General features: G+C 40.1%; 1 protein-coding gene and 1 pseudogene across 2 annotated transcripts in view; one reads left to right on the top strand and one right to left on the bottom strand.

Annotated features, from left to right (window-relative positions):
* GRIN2B (glutamate ionotropic receptor NMDA type subunit 2B) overlaps window positions 1-22,217 on the top strand; it is a 416,163-nt gene that overhangs the window by 332,021 nt on the left and 61,925 nt on the right. The window lies entirely within an intron of this gene.
* Window positions 2,447-22,013, bottom strand: LOC107184572 (annotated as a pseudogene).

Here is a 22,217-nt window from a genome sequence, read left to right as displayed (position 1 = left end):
TTGTCTCCTTTCCCTGACCATGATCTAGCCCTATTCTAATCTGTCCTTCACACTATCAGAGGGATCCTCCTAGGATATAAAATTATTCATGTCAGTTCCCTGACTAAAAATCTGCAATAGCTCTCTAGTGATATCAAGATGAAAACTGAAAAAACACACCAAAGAGCTTTGATTTTTATTTTTCTGGCTGAAGACTCCTGCCTTCCTCTTCATTCTCATTTTCTATCATTCCTCAACTTAAACCCAAAGTTCTGTCCATAGGAAACTGTATGGTTCTCTGAATCTACCATATCTTACCACCCTGCACTTATATATGCTTTTCCCTTTGTCTCTAATGGTCAGCCTTTTGTCTTCCCACCTCTAACCTTTCTACTTGGCTACTCTTAATGACTCTTAAAGGCTCAGTTCAGATGTTGCCAGCTTTGGTGAGCTTTCCTGGCCTCATTGAATTAGAAACTGAGTATGTGTATTCCTGAACCAACTAACACATACGTTCATCCATACACTTGTACATGCTCATTTTTACACATCTCTTACCCCCTGATTCTGAGTTCCAGAAGAGTAGAAATTGAGTCTTTTACTTACTAGTATATCCTTACTGTATAATGCAGCCTGGAACATGGTGAGATTTCAATAAATGTTAAATGAATGAATAAACGAAATCCTAAATTTTCTTATTTAATCCACATCACTTCCCATTGGGTAAACAGTATTCTAATTTTATAGATGAGAAAACCCAGATCTGCAGAGGTTACATAACTTGTTCAGAATCACACAAATATTAAGTCACAGAGCAACATGGGTTCGTCTGAACATCATGGGGTTTTGGTTGGGCTGGTGGACTAACTTTATTGGTACTCTGAAACAACCTCTGATGTAGAACAGTGCCAAGCATGGTTAGGAAAGTGTTAGGAAGAGTTCATATTAAGAAGTGTAAGGTCAACATGAGGCCAATAGGAAAATCAGCAATAGGTCCTAAAGTCCAATGAAACAGACGGATTTTATGTTGGCCTCTATTTTTGTCCCAGAATTTCTACAAATGCCAGAAAATCAACACTAGTCAAACAATCAGCTAACATTCATTGAACCATCATTATATGCTTGGCTTTGGAGAATATAAAACTAGGATAGCCTTTTTTTTTTCTTAATCCTCACCCGAGGATATTTTCTCATTGATTTTTAAAGAGAGTAGAAGACAGGGGAAGAGATACAAAGAGAGAAACATCAATATGAGAGAGACACATCCATTGGTTGCCTTCCACATATGCTTTGACCAGGGCTAGGGATCAAGTCTAAACTGAGCTATGTGCACTTGACCAGAATCGAACCTGGGACCCATCAATCCCTGAGCCAAACTGACTAGGGTAGGATAGCTGTTTCTTGAAGAAGTCTGCATTGGGATATTTTTCTTCCCCCTCTCCTCTAATTTTTATCTTTCTCTAAAAGAAAATTAAATTTCTTCCTAGGTCCCTCTCCCCACTGGGTTTGGGAAAAGATGGAGCTCTATCTATTTACACATGATTGATGACTAATTTTATTGATCATATGCCTCATTTGAATGGAGGTCAGAGTCGCTGTGCTTCTAGCTATTCAGAATACTGTCTGGTTCCTTTTCACATTTCTGGATCCATATTACCTTTCCTTCTTATAAGAAAATCAGGTCTTGTCATTCTTTCTCTTTTCTACCACATGCCATCCTGGCCTGGGGTAGTGCCCCTGCCTTGAGTGCCCAAGGTTGACATAGGATTATTGAGAGATGAAGAATATAAAATGGCTAGGCTCTGGAAAGTCTTGACCGCTGATTTAAAGTGATTTTTTTTTCCATTTCTATCTTGTTCATAAGGAGAGTCCTTGCATTAGTAATCAATTGAAAGAACCTGAAGAGTGTGGAGCATCTATCACAGAGCACAGATTGTGGTGGGTGCTCAGGGAACATCATGAAGGCTCCCTAGAAGTGAATTGCTGGTTATCTAAGAAGTAAAATAGTAATGTGAACAGTTTTTGAATTATGTAGTTCATGCCCATGTGAAGTGTTCAACTATTAAAGTGAGAAAGGTACTTAGAATATGTATCTTAAACCTCTTACTTTACAAATGAGAAACAGAGGGCCAGAGAGGTTTGAATGATTAGTATAGTTTAGTTGATGGGGAACATGGGGTTCTTCTTCTAGATTATTTTATTATCTAGATTATTTTATTATCCCTCAGACAGACAGTGTGATGCCCACTGGTATTCTATCTTGACATACATCAGTATTCCTCAAGAGGGTATGCCATGAAACCCTAGCCTCATGTGATACACTATGAAAAATTGGTTTCTTGCAAGTTACCTTGGGAGATGCTATCTACTATATTATCATCTGGAAGAGTTAAAATGTACATTAAAAAATAGTGAAAAATATTTTGCCCATTGAGGCATTTTATTTGCACATATATGTATTATATCCCTAGAAAAAGAATCCCAGTATTTTCCCTCCTGTGTGTTTCCATCTTGCTTCTTCATGGTCCATAATACCTGCTGAGGTTGTCAGTATAATGAAACCAAACTGACGGGATGCAAGCAGGCTGTCCTGCCATTTTTCTAGATCTTAGAGTTGCACATCAAATCTAGGGCTGATTACTCCACACTTGTTCACAACAATTTTCCCAGCTCTGTGGTCATCAGTAATTTCACATTTACCAATGTGTTCATCACAGTTAGAAACCAGACGATGACTTTGGAGCACAGCCTAATAAGAACCTGGCATTTCCCTCTATTTTCAGCATTGTTGATACTCGAGAGCCTCAGCCAAGACATTTATGTGCACATTATGGCAGCATGGAAAGATGGCGGAAAGAGGACCTAAAAATGCTTATAGTAAAGAAAATGGTTTAATTTTTCTGTAGTATTTCTTCAAACATGCCATATTTTGTCATGGTTTTTTATTTTTGGGGTCCCCTCCACTAAGCACCTTGAATCCTATGGAACTGCCTCTGGAAACCATAAGCAATCAGTCCTCAGCACTAGTTGGTCTCTTGTTAAAGAGGAAGGTAGATAAATGAGAGGTTTCAGAGGAAAGCCTTAAGATAATCAAGGAAAATAAGAGAATCAAAGAAGAGCCAGTGATCTTCCCTCTGTTTTCTGTCTTCTCTGCCTGCCTTCCTACTTTCATTCCTTCCTTCAAAAAATAACCTTTGAGTGTTCACTATCTATGGACCACATACATGCTTCACATATGTCATCTTACTTGTTTTTAACAGCTACCTGGGAGGCCCAAATGAGAAAACTGAGCTCAGATATAGTAGGTAACTTGCCCAAGATAAAACAAGGAAATTAGTGGCAGAGCCCAGATTCAAACCAGTGTTTGATTAAAGCTAGCATTTTTGACTCTCGTGCTATAGTCCCCAGGTTGTTTCTTCTTATCCCTTTCCTTGTTCCTTCTCTTCCTTGCAGTGCCAACCAGGTATAAACGTTAAAACCAATATCCTAATAAGTTAAAGGAGATACTGGACTCTAAAGGAGATGCAACAAGGCTTCTACATCTCCTGTGCCTCTTAGGTATTTAATTTGGCATGTAATTTAGTTTTCTTTAACTAGATCACAGGGTCTAGTTATCTGTATTCTTAAGTACTCATTCCACACTGTCTATACATGCCTTTTACTTGAAGGTGAAGATGATTAAGTGGAAAACTGTTCATCGATCTCATACCCCTTTTCCACTGGACCCTGCCTGTTAATCATAGGAGGTAACTGCAATGATGTCTTTCATCAAAGGAAAAGCAGTGGGAGGGATTTGAAATTCTAGAAATTCTTAGAGCAAACGACAATCTTTCTCTTCGGCCTTTTCCACCTGTCTCCTGGTCTTCTCCAAATGTCTGGGAGGCTGTTTAGCTATTGATGTGCATGCTTCTGTCTTAGAGGATTATAGACTCTGGGAGGCTATGGACTACATCTCACCTGTTTTCCTCCTAGCTCTTAGCCCTGGGCCTGGCATGGAATAGGGTCACAACTGTTTGTTGAATTCTTTCTGAAGCTGTGCTTTAGAAATTGAGAATTATGATGGACTCGGTAGAGCTAAGGTTTATACTACTTCCTAGATAAGCTGCCATGTAAAGTGGCATGTCAAAATTTTGACACGCCTAGTTTATTACTGTTCCAGTAATTTAACTGAGGTACATATGAAGTAACAGTCCAACTCTGCCTGACAGCTGACAAGCCTAACCAGAGAAATTTCAGCCTCTATAAGCCACATCAAACATAAGCCCCTAAGATACCCTTAACTTTTCAAGCTCAAGGTCAGTGTTCTTTCACCCAACCCCAACCAATTGTATTGAAGCAAAGCTGCAGGATTAATTGTTGCCCAGGATCAACTCAAAGTATGGAGCCATATAAATCAGTTTGGGGCTTCTGCCTCTGGGTATTCCTGGTGGGAGGCTTATTATATCCTCAGAACTTTATCCTAGGTGGTGCAGTTCTGTTTTGAAGGACATTCACTTAATATCCCTTTTGAGTGGATGAGAACCTCTCTCCATCATGGCTCCCTCCATTCTACTCTGCCTTTTTCCTGTCCTCCCTCCTCTCTTTCAGGGTCAGGAGTGGGCAGCCTTCTTCAACAGGATGGCCATGGAGGGGGTGAGGAACATATGACTTGAGTTCTTCAATTTTTAACTTCAAGACCATGTACAGTATAGGTTAATAACTGCCAGAAGTCAGAGTGTGACCCATACCTGGTAATATGTCATCAATAATGTCAGGTAATAAGAAGGGAAATGTGGAAAGGCAACATAATGTATTGGAGAGCATTTGACCTTTGTGCTTTAAAGAGACCTAAGTTTACACATACGTCCTTTTGCTTAAGGGTTATGGGACCTTGAACAAAGTCACTTAAGTTCTCCAAAGCTTGCACATTTATGTTCTCCAAAGCTTGCTTTCCCCATCCATGAAATATAGATAACAGTTGTATAAGTTTTCTATTGCTACATAACTAATTTTCACAAACCTGGTGGCTTTAGCAGTGTACATTTATTGCCTCACAGTTTCTGGGGGTCAGGATTCAGGCATGTCTTTAACTGGGTGTTCTACCCAAGGTCTTACAAGGTTGCAGTGAAAGGGTCGGCCATGCTGTGTTCTCATGGGTGAGGAATACTTTCACTTCCAAGCTTACATATTTTCTGTTTTATTGGCAGAATTCACTTGTTGGTAGCTATTTGACTTCTTACTGGGTGTTGGCTAGCGGCCACATTGAACTCTTGGCCATGTGGCCCTTTCCATATGCAGTGGACAATATGGCTGTTTGCTTCTTCAAGGCCAAAAAGATAATTTCTCCCTCCAGTATCTTAAGAAATTTTATAAAATAGCATAATCATGCGAGTGATAATCACATCACCTTTGCTATTAGCATTACCTAATCTAAGGAGTGGCATTCTGTCATCTTTGCCATATTCTATTTGTTAGAAATAAGTCACAAGGTTAGGAGATTGTACAAGGTAGTAGTAACTCAGTGGGGGTCACTGTAGGGCTTATTCACCATAAGAATGTCTACCATGTTCAGTTACAGTGAGGATTCCAGGAGATAATCTATGTAAAACATATAACCAGTATGAGTTTCTTTCTTCCTATCTGGAAGAGACACTAAGGCAGGTGTTCTGAGAATATTAAAGAAGACAAAATAAATGGCTAAAGTTGGAGGAAGACAAATGCGTAATAAAGGAACAACTCAGGAAGGAGAGGGTAGATGGTTCAGTTCAGGAGCATGTCATTAGAAACATTACATATATCTCTTCAGATCCTTTTTTTTTTTTTTAATTTTAGGAAGAGGAACTTTTGCAGTGAGGATTCCAGGAGATAATCTATGTAAAACATATAACCAGTATGAGTTTCTTTCTTCCTATCTGGAAGAGACACTAAGGCAGGTGTTCTGAGAATATTAAAGAAGACAAAATAAATGGCTAAAGTTGGAGGAAGACAAATGCGTAATAAAGGAACAACTCAGGAAGGAGAGGGTAGATGGTTCAGTTCAGGAGCATGTCATTAGAAACATTACATATATCTCTTCAGATCCTTTTTTTTTTTTTGTAATTTCAGGAAGAGGAACTTCTGATCATTAAACTCCTATCATTTACTCTGTGTCAGGTTCTTGTTTTTGCTCCATGTAGCAGCTATTGCAAACTGTTCCCTTGTTTATTAGTGAGCATTGTCTGGGGAGTTTAAAAAGAAAAGAAAAAAAAGCTTTCAGTGTCTTAATTTGTTAAACAAATTTCTGAGGTGAAATGATGCTTTTGAGTTTCTTCTAATTTGTTTCAAATATATGTCTTTCTTTTTACTCTTCCCCAGATTTCTCAACTAGCTTTTCAGATTCTGCCCTTTTTTTTTTCCTCCTGCTGTTTAAACATTTATTTGTGTAGGTCTTGCCTTGCAGGAAAATTCAAGTGAATAAGAGAAATCAGTGAATTGGAGGATAGAGATGTTAAGGAAGTTCAGGGAAGGGAGCTGTTTGACATCATTCCTCCTACCTGGAGGTCTAATCCAATATCAAGTGGGAAAGAAAATGAAAAATTAAGGCTTGGGGGTGGATGCGAAGGAGGAGAGACAAGAGAAGCAAGAGAAGGAGGAGGAAATTATTTATTTTTGTGCAAAATTATGATTATTTTCCAGACTTAGAGCCAAATATCTTTAGAAAATAGGCTTTATATATTTCTTAAGGAAAATTATTTACATATCCCAGTGTAAGAAAATTTAGAACTACTTTTGTCTCTAAGGACAGTGTTGATGGTCCTTCATTATTGAAAAAAGAGATGGTCCTTCATTGTGTGACTAGGCACTTTAGTTGATTGTTGATATAATTGATAGTATTTTCTTTTATAGCACATGCTATACTGAGTTTGAACAATAAGTTAGTTGGCCAGGAGTGCATGCTACATGGAAAGTGCTCAGAACTCTGTGCCCAGAAACCCAAACTCAAGCTCCAACTCTGCCACAAGCGAGCTCTGTGACCCTGGGCAGTTACTAAACCAGTCTGGACCTCTATTTCCTCATTTTTTTGGGGGGGGGAATTCTGAAATAGATTATTGGTTGTTAGTGTTATCACAAGGGAATGACATGCATCGGAGTACCTTGCACATAGCTACCATTCAAATATGTGAGAATACATGGAGAAGGATTACATAAGCAAATGAATATGTATTTTTGGCAAATAAATTCTAGACAGTGTTCAGAGCTAGTCTGTCACTTCTTACATGTGTTCAAAGTTATAATATTAAATATAAGTATCATGGGAAAAGCTTATAATAGAGAGTGCATATAGTAATTTGCTACTGAGAATAATTAGGTTCTTAATCGAGAGAATCACAGACTCTCAGATCTGGAAGGCACATTTGTGGTCATCTTATTAGACCCCTAATTTACTAAAATCTCAGCTCATGGAGGTTAGGTGAGTCACCCAAGGACATACACTGACTGGCAGAGATGGAACTAAAAGCCAGGGCCCTATTCTCCCCACCTAGTGCCCCCTCAGTTGGGCATAGTGTGCATATGAGTGATTCCCAGGGAAGAAAGGTGAAAATAGTTACTGATTCTTACATTCTAACTAGTGAGATTTTATTTTAAAAGAAAGAATGTTACATTGTTGAGCAATGAAGTTATTTCATTTTATTTGTATGGAACTACAACCTTGAATTGCCAAAAATGTCACAAATTCTACCTGGATGATTCCAGATTCTGAAGAGAGAGGAATATATTTTCAAAACTGAACTTTGTTAAAAACACATACATTTCTTTTGACAAGTAAACACATAAAAATGGTGTTGCACAGGGCTCAGTCTTGGATTCACTTCTTGTTAAGATTGTCATCAATGATCAGGATGGCACAACAGCATACTCATTAAGTTCATAGACGAGACTGAATTTAAAGTGGAGGCTAAAGCCTTGGGGGATGCAGTTAGAATTGGAAATGACCTCAACAAATTGGACAAGTAATCAGAAACCAACGGGATGAAGTTCAGTAAAGACAAGGGCAATAGGAAGTCGAAAACTCAAAGAAATAAAGACAAGAAAAGTCTGAGACATGGAAATGGCAGGTCAGGCTGAGAACTACCAAGAGATATGTGGGTTACAGTGGACTTCAAAGCAAACATGAGGCAAGTATATAGCAGAGGATGCAGTTTGCAACAATGCAGGTCAATGTATATATTTGGGGTCTTAAATTTTATGGTAAGGAAAACTACTGGAGTTTTTGTGGAAGGTTTCCCTCTTAAATAGTTTCCTTATAATTGAATTATGTCCACCAAAAAATAATCTGGTTTAAGAGGTAGTAGTTAATATTGCTCACAATTTTTTTAAAATTTCCAATTAAAACAAACTTCATAATCTTCTGGCTGTCTGGGTAGGTAACAAGTGAGGTCCTTACCTACTAGGTAGGCTCCCTCTCAGTCCACATTTTGTTCCTGGAGGTGCAGGGCAACCTGGCCATTTCTCGACCCTAAGCTCTTCATTCTTAATAGGTGATTCAGAATGGTCTGGAAGTATGTAATACAGGATGGGGCAAAAGGAGGTTTACAGTTGTCCATATGAAAAATAATACAATAATAAATAATAATATAGGAATAAACGCTGTGTTTCATGTACTCACAACTGTAAACCTGCTTTGGCCACACCTTATCTTGTTGTTGTGACCACTCTTTAAAATCAGCACATCACTGAGATGCTTGAACATTTTGTCTATATCCAAAATGCTGTAATGTCTAATTATTTCCACATAAAGTGGAATGGAGGAGCATAAGCCATGATGTGAATTCATTCTAATACCATGACATAGGATACATAAGCTGGATGCTGAGCCAGGACCAAATACAACATCTGTGAGGAGTAACAGAGAAAAGGTAGGATTGACAATAGCAGGACAATGATTTTTTGATGTTCTACTTCCATATGAAGTCCTGAAATGATTTACACAGGTTATCTCATTTAATATTCAAACCTAAACATAAATACAATTGACATCTATATTTCATGGATGGGAACACTGAGGGAAGGGACAGGATGGTTGATCATCTAAGGGCACACTAAATGGAAGAGTCAGTATTGGAACCAGGGTTGGATGACTTCAACTCAATTTGTCTCTAAAATATAAAAGAGGAAGAAAATATGAAGAATAAGAGATGGAGAGTATAAAGAAAAAAAAATGGGAAATTTAAGAAGTAAAAGGGAGAGACAGGTGAAAAGACAATATGAGTCGAGTCAGGATAGAAGGAAAGAAAGGAAGGAACAATGACAGGGAGCACTAGGTAAGAAACAGAGGAAATAAAAAGGCTGCAGTGAAATGAAGGAAAGGAATTGTGAAACCCCAGCAGAGGACACAGTATGCTTCTGACAAGAGTGTTCTGAGTGTTGATCAAGACATCTTTCTTCCAAGACATACTGTACTTTTCCAATCTTCCTGGAATGCTGGGTCTCCTTGAGAATTGCAGAATCCACAGAAATTAAAGAGAACCTGGCGAGTTTCTATTGGATAACAAGAGAATGATTAAAAGGGCAGTAAATGGAGCACACGTGGGAACTTTAAAGAAAATGGGAGATTGAACATTGAGAAGTGACCTATCAATGGTCTTCAGGTATGAAAAAGCTATTAACACTGGCTGCTGAAAATGGCAGAATTTACCTGGTAGTAGAATAGACCTCAATGTGTGAACACTGTGACAGCTTTTACTGCCTCTACCACTGCAAAATCTTTTTTATTTTAGTGATCCAAGTCATTAGCTGCAGTAAGGTCTGCTATTGACCGGTTGTCACAGTGTATAAATCAAGAAGCATTGTTACTGAAATTTTGCTTGGACCTTTCATAGGATAGGCATGGTCAGAACCAGACTCCTCCCTGGAAAGCACATGGCTTTGGGGAGACAACTGTGTTTCAATTTGACACTGCAACTTATTGGCTCGATGACCTTGGGCAAGTTACTCAACTTTCCTGAACATTATTCCTTCCTCAGTATAATGGAGAAAATGTAACATCTCACTGTGTATGTAGACCTTCATCAGGGCTTGGAAGATGGGAGGTATTCCCTAAATGTTATGTTTCATTTCCTTTTTCCTTCCCATGGGGTACAACAAAGGTGAAGAGAATGTCTCATCTTCACCATGGGTTGTCATAAGAACAGGAACCAAGAGTGGTGTAAGAGGGGTAATGTCCTATGTCCAGAAAATTCAGACCCATTTGCATTTCATAGCCAGGAAAGGATGGGGCTTGTGGTAGTAAGGTCACTAGAGTACACAGTTCTCTGAGAGTTGTGACTTGCTAAAAGATCCCTCCATCCACATTTGCCAAGTGGTTCTTCAGCATTAAAGGCTGATATCTGTGCTCTGATTCTTACATTATTAAGACAGACCATTTTGAAATGAGAGTTCAAGTGCCCTCCCATAAATGGAGATGGAATTCTACACTCTGGAGATGTGTTTAATTTGCAAATTTTAAAAAAGTCCCTTTCTTGTGCATTTGACTGAGAGTCAGACTGAAAACTATGAACTCCAATTTTGACTTTCTTCAGGAGAAACGCATGGCTTTTCCCCAGATGTTACTTTCCCCCAGTTCAGTGCCTGGTGCCCAATGATTGCCTCTGCTAATAACCTCCTTCTGCCTGTGTGTACTTGTCCATTCACGTCACTTAGCATACACTTAAGCATGCATATGGACATATCTTGGCCTTGGTTTACTCCTTGCAAAAAAACACAAAAATTCAGAGCCCTTTAAGTATATTACTGTTGTGTCCAGGTATTGTGGGATACCTTGGATGAGTCTCTTAGGAGGTCCTTTTAGTTACCTTGCAAACCATAGTGCAGAAAATAAGGCCAGGGGAAGTGTCCTTATCTGGGAAGTTACATCTTCTGTATTTAAAGCCATTGGAAATGGTCTTTTGCTTGGTTTATTGAGCAGATCTTATTTGTCGCTTTGTTTTCTTTTATATTATCTTTGGCTCAGGTCAAGGAGTGCAGAACTTTCACCATCTGGGACAGTAGAAATAACAGCAGGTCTTTCTGAAGATTAGAAACCTTCCTTTCCACTTCAGTGGGAAATCTAATCTGTGTTTTTTAAATCCCCTTTGCCAGTCAGACCTGCCCACTTATTTACAGTTCAGCGGCATTATTTTGGCCTAGACTCTTAAAAGTCTAGTCTTTTGGCCTAGACTCTCAAACTCTGTTTGAGTTATTGCAACAATTTGTTGATGCAGCATGGGCTTTATTTATTTGGTAAACAAAGTAGAAGGTAAACAAAGGGAAAAGAATGTAAAAATATTAGGTGGACTGTATGAATAGGCATCTTAGCATACACAGCCTCTATGTATAGATCACAGGTCTAATTTTCTGAACACCAAAGAACACCTTTTCATCAGGTGTCTGTTTACACTTAGGTTATGAAGGATAATGATTTGTTAGCTTAGGTAAGGCCCTGTATCATGATTATGATCATTTTGAGAAAATGCTGACTAAACCATGCATTATTTCTTTGCATTCTTGAAAATGTAAAATATACGGAAATTCTGACATTTCCTTTCACTAGTAGATACCAAAACTTTACTGGAGACAGGTCTTCTCATGTAAGAAGACCAACTGATGTCTTTCTTAAGGAAATGTACACAGTGCACAATTAATTTCTCATTTTCCTTTTCTATACTCAGATTTTTCAACGTGCCCTATATGGGCCATGAGTGTTATAACTAAAAATATACAAAGAGGAGCCCTGAGCTTAATTATGAGCGGAAATTCTTCCTTCAGGTTTCAATTTAAACATCAGTTGCTCAAGAAAGCCTCCTTGTCCCTCAGTCTACGTTAGCTCTTCTTTACCTTGCTCTGCCACCCTGCCTTTCCTTCTTAGCTTTCAGATTATGTAAATTTATTGTTCATTGTCTGTATTTGCTTAATAAACGCAAGATTATGCTATCCAATCCCTTTACTTGCAACATCTTTATGTATGGATATTTCCCAAAATTGTATCTCTAGTCTGGCACTCTCCCCTGAATTAATGGCCATCTGCTTATTGACATTTCTATTGGGATATCCAATAGGCAATTCAGACTTAGCCTACTTCAAATCAAGCTCTTGATTTTCTCTGCAGGTCTGCTCCCACTCTCCACATTCCCCATTTCAGTCAATATGTACTGAGTGTTTCCTACACCCTGTTCTAAGTGGTATACACTTATTAACTTCTTTTATCTTCATGAGATAGGTATTACTAATATCTCCACTTCACAATGGATGAAACTGAGATAGAGAAAGAACTTGCCTGGGGTTGCAGGGCTCATAAGTAGCATATCTGGGCATCAACCTCAGACCACCTGGCATCCATGTTCGCACTGGCCAGTCTGTTCACTGCTTTGCACAGGGTCTCAGTAGATGGCACCACCATTCTTCCAGTGACTCAGGTTCATCTTTGTTTCCTCTTTTTCTCTCCACTCAGTATCAAAATCACCAGCATTCTGTCATCTTTATCCTCCAAATATATCCTGGAAATACCAAATTCATACTTTCCCTATTACTTACCATGATGGACAAAATACCGTCTCCTCACTCACCTTCTGCATCTACACTTGCTCCCCATAGATCAGTGGTCAGCAAACTGTGGCTCGCGAGCCACATGCGGCTCTTTGGCCCCTTGAGTGTGGCTCTTCCACAAAGTACTGACTACTGCGCATGGGGCACGAAGTTTCAATCACACTGTACATGTGCGCCCGCATATGGTACTTTCAAAATTAACTGTTCATGTCAGTTATTTACTCAAATTCCTGCAATGGCTCCTCCAGCAAACACAACAATTTTAAAGTCTTACTATATGACGTGTCTCCTCCCTCCCTCTCCAGACTCATCTCCTGCTGCTCTTCTCTCAGATTCCCACCTCCAGCCTTACTAGATGACGTGCTATTCCTTGCACACTCCCAGGAAGGTCCCACAGCAAGATTTTTGTCTTTATAGAGTCTTCTGCCTGAAATCTTCCTCCTTCAGATACTCACATGACTCTCCTCATTCAAGTTTCTGCTCTCTTGTCCTCTCTTTAGAGAAGACTTCACTGAGCACCCAGAGTAAATCCCATCACACACCTTCTTTTCCCATGTTTAATTTTCTTAATAGCAGCTCTCACTAGCTGACATTTTCATATGTATCTGCTTATTCCCTTTCTCCCTCATTAGACTGTAAACTTCTGGAGGGTGGGGACTGGATTGTTCATCTCTATCCCTGGCACCCAGAAAAGTGCCCTTCTTCTGATGGGTGTATAATAATAATACTTGAGTGAATAAATGAATGGATTAAAGAACAACCTGTATTCTAATTACAGGTATCAGTACATGAAAGTTCTTCCTGCACTTACATCTCCACCATAAAATGCCCAAGGTGTAAAACACTTTTTCAAGCATAATGTGTGGAAACTCAAACATATACTCATTTCCTCACTGAATCCAACTGCCTAAATGAAGTAGAATGTCCTGCTTAAAACAAGCAAATGGCTAGATTCAGGCACCAAGTTAGAGATCCCAGCTTCACGTATTTGCTTATCCTGTGCTCACACTCAACTTTTTGATTACTACCTATGTCTGTTGTTTCCAACAGACACTGAGTGTCTGTTGATCCCAATTAGAAAGTTATCTTTGTGGAAAAGCAGCAGGGGGTTGTAAGTCCAGATGTGTGATGCTTTTCCATCTTCCTCTGCTCCTCCCTGAACTAATAAAATGTCTGGGAAAGTGCTGGCAGGGTAGAGCAATGGAGAAATGAGATAGGTGACTATTCTTCACCCAAAGGGAGCTCTTAAAGAGGGTCTTTTGAGTCCCCTTCTTTATAGAGGAAGAGGAAAAAATGCAAATGGCTCTCTCCATTTCCAGTCTCCTGACTTTGTTTCACCATCCTGCTCTTCTTAATGTGAAGAGGAATCTCCCCATAGTCCTCTACATCCTATAATTCTTTTAAACCTCTTTTAGTAGTAACATCCTATCAGATCCCTGAACAAGTATTCACACTAAGTAAAACAGTTGGTGTCCTACCTTACTGGATCCTCCCTTGGTCCAGGCAGCAGAACAAAATTGATCACTCCCTGATAAGTGATTTTCATGCATTGGTATTAATCAGTGATATTGGCTAAATTGTGGGACTAAAAGAGACCAAAGGAGCATCATTTGAAGGCCCCTCTTTTGCTGAATTTTTCCAGAACCTCCCAATAACACTCATGTCTGGAGTGGGCTATACTGTGCAGTATTCCACTGAATTCAAGGAAAAATCAAGGAGTCTATAAGTATAGGTAATAGGATTCTCAGAAATTACAGAATATATGATAATGGGAAACAATGAAACAAAATAACTGACTTTCCCCTGGACCTCACATACCCTCCCCAACTATGCCTAGTATGACAGGGACTGTAGCTTTTTACCCAAATGTGTTTGCTTTTCTTCCTAAGTATATACCTGGACTCTCTTCTCCAGCTTCTCTTCAGTTGGTCGTGGCCAATGCAATGTGATGGGTGTCATTTGCAGGCCTGGCCCATAAAACCCCACACACAAACTCAACTACACTCCTTTTGTGCCTGGGTAGCTGGAATGGAGACACTTCCTTGGAGACCAATTCTCCAGTGACCTGGGTCCCAAATAATTGCATGGAGGAGGCTACCCTACCAATCTCATGCAGTTTCTTGAATTAGAAATGAAATTCTGTTGTGTTGGAATTATAATACATTTTATAGCAGGTACCCTGTCATATTAATACACCAGGTGTTATAAGTTGTTTTCAAGTATGTGTATTTATTTTTTATCCATTTGATTATAAGCATCTTGAAACCATAATCTGTGTTACTGCCTTCTGTAGCCCCCACAGGCCTCACACAGAGTCCAGCACAGGACACATAGTAGTTACTGGTCAGAGAATTTATTTCTACCTTCTTTTCCAGGATGAGTTAAAAGATGAGTTAGGAACATAGCCAAATCATACTTGGGTTTTTCGTTTTGCTTTTAAATCCATCTTGAGTATGAAGAATTCCTTATGTATGTGTAGCAGCTCAGAACTGACATGGTCAGCAAAGTGTGACATGAATTTTTTGTTATCTATAAATGTATTATCTGCTGTGACCCACTCTTCCATCCTTTTGGCACAGTCCTCTCGTCAACAGCTGTGTGGTAGGCACTGAGAAGGGCCCCGAGCCAAGTGAGAATGAGAAACAGGTGGGGGTGGGTTTGGGGGTGGGTGCTTGTGTCACTGCCTGGGTATGAGTAGTGAATACATTCTGCAAACAAAATGTTATCTGTTTTACTATTCTATGCATCTCTCTTATTATCTGAGGCATAACCAAGAGTTGATGGTAGGAATAGTTAAGTTAATACCAGGCAGGGTACCGAATAAACCCCCATCATAGGAAAAACCTGGAACTTCTTCAAAGCAGGCACTTATTTGTTTGGCACCAGATCCCTTTAAGGGAACAAAGACAATTTATTTCCACCAGCTAGCTGTAGGTCAGGCAGGTGACACATGGTAAATACAAAAATCCTCATTATAGATGGTTTTTACCCTGTGGTCCTTGATTACTCCAGAAAACCCTGCCAGCCTTCACCCTCAGAATCAGGGGCCAGTGTCCTCATGAAGCTCCTACTGCGATGACCTCCCACTCTGCTCCCTGTCTCTGAAGGCCCACTGTTGAAAAATGGTGGTCTGAACCAGTGCTTCTCAAGCTTTGGCATATACCAGGCTTGTTAAACCCAGATTTCTGGGTTCCACCCCCACAGTTGCCGATTCAGTAAGTCTGGAGTGAAGCCTGAGAATTTGCATTTCTTACAAGTTTCCCAGGGTTGCTGCTGCTGCTGGTCATAGGATCACACTGTGAGCACCCCTGGTCTAAACCCCTTCAGCCTCACTCCACGTTGATGAAGGAGTCTACCAGCATGCACAAGTGTGAAGCCTGGCAAGGCAAAGGATCCTGCAGTGAGATCCCCTTACCCATACAGTCAGCTTGCAGCTGCGAATGAAGAGTAGATTTGCTCAGGGCCATTCAGTGAAATGTCACCTAACATCATTGTCCCACTCTCTGTCTTGTGTGTCACTAAATCTGTTCCCTCATTTTCCCATTAGTAAAATGTAAAATGAAGAGATGGGTCTAGATGAATGGTCCTCAATCCTGCTGTCCATTAGAATCACCAAATAAATCCTTATATTTTGTGGTTTATACTACATCCTGCTTAGGAATGCCAACATAACTAGTCTGGCCCAGGGCCCAGGAATGAGCGTTCTAGTTGCTTTACAGATGATCCTAGTATAAATCCTGGTTGGAAAACCGTTGAGGCTCTCTGGATCACGTCAGACCTGAGAGTCTATGTTTGGCCCCCACCCTAGTGGAATCTGACCTTGTATACTGTCCCTATACCCTCTGCCCAGCTCCCAGCCCTCAATCCCCAGCCCTCAAGACACACTTGACTCTTTGCCCTGACCCCTCACTCACTTCTCTCTGTGCACATTGTATTCTGTTTGCTGTGTGGCACAAAGTCACTTCATACCTCATTAGCTTCCTCTGCTTCATTAGGCAGAGGACAGGTCCCAAACAACTGCAGCATACATGGAAATTCACAGATAAAAAATTACACAGCAATTTAGGAACACTCTGAGCACCCCCAGAAAATGTTAACTGTGGAAGCTGAGAAGGTACCCATCCCTGGAGAGTCACTCTGATGCAAAGTCACACAAGAGCTGGAACAGTGCACGTCTCATTTAACACTGACTCCAAGTAATTCATTCTCCTAGGCTGGCCCAACCCCATTTTGTTATGATGCCTACAGATTTTGCACATGCTTCACATCTATTGCAAGTAACTCAGGTGAAAGGGCTTTCTATTTCCTAAATAACCTTTTATCTATTAAAAAAAAAACAGAATTAATGAGAAAATGGAGGCCGTGGTATGGACGCTTTGGCTTTCCAGAACACTTTTGCGACAGCCGTGATCAAAGTGGGAGTGAACGTGGTGGCTCTGCCGGGTGGGAATTTGAGTGTTGCTTGGGTTTTCTACTGCATTTACCTTAGTGGGTGCACATTGGTAATTTCCAAGTGTGAGTGGGATATAACCTAATTTCACTTTCACTTTAGTCTGACCCTTCCTAACTTGAGCTAGAAACACTGTAATCTTCTTCTCCTTCTTTTCTTGACTGCACTTGAAGCTTTCATTGGTGGATCCTTTTCTGTTCAGTTGTCATTCTCAATATGGTTTTAATTAATCTTTCCCCCAATAAAATGGCTTTAGTTAAGTTCAGGGGCAATTTAGTGAAGGCGGGGGGCAGGGGAGGGCACTGAAGAAATTTAGTAATTTAATTCTACCATGTGTCTGAAGAGGCATCCCAGGCAAGGGACGGGTGCTTTCCTGCTAATTAATTCTCCATGTCAGGGATCTGGAAACCCGCCTTTTCGGCCTCATCTGAGTTGACTAATTAATTAAGCTGTGTTTATAAACAGACATTTTCTCCTCCAGCACTTTTTTCATCATCTGTTTCTTTAGCCACAAGCTGGTGACCCTTTTTAATGGTAAACTACCTGGCCAATAATTTTGCTCTCTTATGGCCTGAAGAGGTTCCGTTTGGAGGCCTCCCAGCATCATAAGAGAAGCTCAGGCTTTGGAGGGAGGTAGATAAGGATTTGAATCTAACTTAGCCATTTATTAATTATGTGATCACAGGCAAATGGCATCACATCTCAAAATGTCATCCCCCATTTTCCCCTGCAGAACCTACCACTTATCCCAGTGTCTGACTCATCATCAGTATAAATACCATTAAATAAATAAATACCTCTAAACACTGGGTATTTTTTGCTGAATGGGAGCACTTATATTATCTTGCTTTTGTGCAAGGAGTAGATACTTCCCTTTTCAAGATACTTCCACATATATTACCACATGTCACTCATAAACCCTAATGGGTAATTTTGGTACATGTCGTTACCCTTGTGATTTACAGGTAAAGAATCAGGTTCATCGAGATTAAGGGACATGGTCCCATGGCAGGTTAGAGGCAGAGCCTGACCTAGTCTTCACACACCTGACTTAGTATTCTTGTTTTGAGACCAGGATATTCCCCTGACCTTTAATGGGTGATGTAAAAATAGATTATAAACACTTAAAAAAAATTACACAAGATGTCCCAAGAGCACCTTATAAAAGAAAATAAAATATCATTGAAGCTAAAGGTGTTAAAACAACTATTAGAGAAACATGATTTGATACATAGAAACATGGTGACAGTGTCACTTCTGGCTCTCCATTCTATAGCATCCTCCTTACTGATCCACCAGCCTTTGTTGGTTCATAGGTAAATCATTAATTTCTGTAACCCAAACTTATTAACCAATATCAATAACATCAATACTTATATGTGGACAGTGTGATGTACATTTGTTTCTCTGTAAGACTAGGAGTAGTAAATGTGCAGACATACAATACATAGACAAGTACATTCATATATATATATCTTCCCTCTTTGCTGATAAACTCAGATTCCAAGAAGTAAAGTGATTTGTCACATTCAGGGCTTGTCAGTGGTAGGGCCAAGGCTGCACTATAGAACCTCCTGCTCTATGTTTAGCACTATCTCAACAGCATTGCAATTAAGGACTTACGTCAGCACTGTACTTATTTATATTAAAGAGCTCTAAAGAACTTGGTGCTATTTTGTCTATTAATTTTATCTCTGTTTGTCTTCTTGCTTCTTATCTTCTTCATTGGTTTGGCCCAATATGTGTAGCGTTTTTCCAAAGTGTATATACTTTAGTTAACCTCTGCTATGTAAAACCACCTCAAAATTTAGTGACTTGAAACCACTATCATATTGTCATTCATAATTCTTTGGGTAGGCAATGTGAATTGGGATAAGCTTGGTGGTTCTTGGGTTCATCTCACATGGGGTCACTCATCTGCTGCAGTCATCTGGTGGCTCAACCAAGGGTGGGTAATCCAAAATGGCCTCACTCCTGTGTCTAGCTGCTGGTATTGGATATCAACTGGGCCTCATCAGCATGATTGATCATCTTCAAAGAGAATGGCCAAAGTCTTTTCAGAGTTGTCAGCAGTATCCCAGGAAGGCCAGGTCCATTACATTGTCATTCATCAAGTCTCTACATATGTCACATTTTTTGCTATCCTGTTGGTCAGAGCAAGTCACAAGGCCAAATCTAGAGCCGTTGAAGAAGGGATTACACAAGGGCATGAATACTGGGTGGGATATATGATTCTTTGGGTACCACTAATATAATCTACTGTCAATGGATATAAAAATAATATCTATAAGACTTCTGATAAATTTGATAAGGTATGTGTATTGCTTAACAGGGTTCTTGGCAAACACATAGTAAATGCTCAATAAATATTAGCTGGTATTATTAATAGAATCACTATATATATATTATTATCTGCCAAGAGCAGATTCTCCTTTTGAAACCCTAGTCACTCATTGTTTAACTAACATTTACTAAGTGTCCACTATGGTACTATTATTCCCAATGCTAGTCATTGGGGATAAAAAAAATAATAATAATAATACCCAATTCCTGCCCTTGAGGAGCTCATAGTCTATTGGAGGAAACCACACACATAAGCAGTTAAATACAGTGTACTACGGCAGGTTCAGTGACTGAGCTATGCACAAGGTGTTCAGAGAGCACCAAAGAAGGACACCTAACTCCTTAGCCCAGCCTGGGGGTGGGTGAGGAAAGGCTACTTGGAATAGATCTTACATGTGCTAATCTTAAAGGGTGAGTGGGTGTCATCCAAAAGAGTAGGGGTTTAAAATAGGGAATTCCAGCATGAGGTAAGGCATTCAGGAAAGAAACAGCATAGTGTGTTGTTATCAGTTAAAATCTAGGAGTCCTTAAGAGATAAGACAAAAAGTATGAAGACAAGAGGTGAGAGGAAAATAAGAGATGGAGGACTGCGGGAGAAGAAAGAGAGGGAGAGAGAAATATCAGTATGAGAGAGAAACATCTATTGGTTGCCTCCTGTATGCACCCTGACTGGGGACAAAACCCAAAAACTGGGCATGTGCTCTGACCAGGAATCAAACTGGCATCGGACGATGCTCAAGCAACTGAGCCATACTGCACAGAGCATATTTGTATTTTTAAGAGATCATTCTTGAGGCCAAGTGGAGGATGAACTGGAGAAAGGTAAGACTGCAGGTGGGGAAACCAGTTAGAGAAATCCAGGCAAGAGACAGAATATCTGAGAACAAAAGCCAGCATGCGATCCTTTTCTGTCATTTCCACCCTCCAAGGCTAGGGGAAGGAATTTCAGTGAAGAATGGAATGACTTTGTAATCCTAGTTTATGACAGCATAAATCTTGAATATTCCAGAAAAACTATTTACTACATACTTAACGGGTATCCTTGTCCATAATATTGGCATTTTCTGGCTAAGGAGGGGTGGTAGATACCAGCCAATCTTAGAATGAATGTTGTTATTAGGGATTTAGTGCACTTTTGCATGTCCTTAGCAAGGTGTGAGGAATCTATGTCATGAATTCTATAAGGTGCCTTTTTGGACACAGATCACATCTTTTATGATTTTTGTTCTTTTCTCTGTGGTCTAGTCTTTTAAAATTATGATGTATTTTCAATGACTTTGACCTCTTCTTTTTGTGCTCCCTTGTTGCCTCAGTAATTTTTATGTGTATTTTCAGTGTTTATGCCTTGTTTCTTTTCATATATATTTGCAGCCTTATGCCTTGGGTTTCCTGGGTGATCATGCTCTCAACTATGCCGTTTTGTTGTCCTGAAAACACATTCACAATCATTCGAGCTTACATTCAGATTTGTGGTCTGGAAAACACTGTCATTATACTTACGCAATATGTTCCTCTTTCAGAATGTCTTCCATTACTTTTCTGTTTGGCCTTTGTGCCTGAACACCCTGCAATGCTAAAAACAGCTCTCCACAATCTCACCTGATGAGGTCCTGCTCCCAGCTTGGCCAATTCTTCTAGCTCCTAAAAATTTGCTTGAGAACCTGATTTTGCTTGTTGGGATGGTTGGTTTACTGAATGTGCATCTATTGGCACCATTTTTCTTAGTGTCCTGAGATGTACTTGAGAGAGATAATAGCCTAGTGTGTTTAAGATTTATACATAGATTCCTGAATTTTTGGAGATAACCTTGTTTTTAAACATATTACATACCTTTAAAATGTAGAGAGGATGAGGAGGAGGATGTGATGAAGCTCATCAGGAGACAAAGGTCAGAGTGAGCTGGGATCAGCCCAGTCGGCATTGTTTGAGGAGCAATATGATTGTCTCTGGCTCCCAAGGGTCTTCCATGATAACGTGGTGCCTTCTAGATGGTGGCACTGCTTCCACTTCATGCTTTTCATCCTCCTGCTGCTCTGGATCCATGGATCTCTAGTGCTATGGCAGCCCCAAGGCACGTGGGGCTGCCTAAGGAGAACAGGACAGGTGGACTATTCTGGATCATTTGCTGAGAATTATTACTACTTGCCTGACACTGTCCTATGTGTCTTATCTAATATTTGAGGCAATAAGAGAAGTGGCAGAAAGCAAAGGCTCTGATGTCAAACTGCCTGGCTTCATATCACTTGCTTGACTTGGGAAGCTTCTTACATGGGGATTTTATAGGAACCTTCTGAGCTCTTAATCTTGGGAAAGGATTTGTGAAGGGGTCTATGGGGGTGGAAAAGGAGATAGAAGGCACAAAACTGAAAGGACTGTGTGAAGCTTACCCTGACATTTTGAAACAAATTGAGTTGAAAATTTGAGAAGTTGGAGTTTGCTCAGTATTTCCCCCTTGCCACTGGCAAACAAAAAACTATGTTTCTGGGAGGAAGTGAGGCACATAGGCATTGCACCGATGTTCTCAATGGTAGGAGTGATGGTCATAACCAGGAGGGGGAAGGAGGAGAAAAAATAGCACCAACTTGTATAAAAACAATATTTATCAGGCACAGAGATGAAATAACTCACCTGCGTCACACACCTCATCAGCACCCTGCCTGCTGCTGCCACCTGCTAGCATCCTCCAGTCTGGCTCCCACATGGACTTCAGTTGTCACTTGCCATTCAGCCTTTGGACACAACCATCCATCATAGTTTCTGGGAGGCTAAGGTGAAGGTGTGAGGCTGTATGGCTAAGACAGGCTTTTCTCTCTCAGATCACAATAAGCTAAGGAATAAAGGCGTCAGAAATATTCTCTTAACAACATGGTGTGAGAAAGAAACTTGGGATGGCTTTTAGAGGCAA

This window comes from Myotis davidii, unplaced genomic scaffold (assembly GCF_000327345.1).
Source record: "Myotis davidii unplaced genomic scaffold, ASM32734v1 scaffold205, whole genome shotgun sequence".
Classification (NCBI taxonomy): Eukaryota; Metazoa; Chordata; class Mammalia; order Chiroptera; family Vespertilionidae; genus Myotis; species Myotis davidii.
This window is presented reverse-complemented; position numbering and strand designations above follow the sequence as displayed.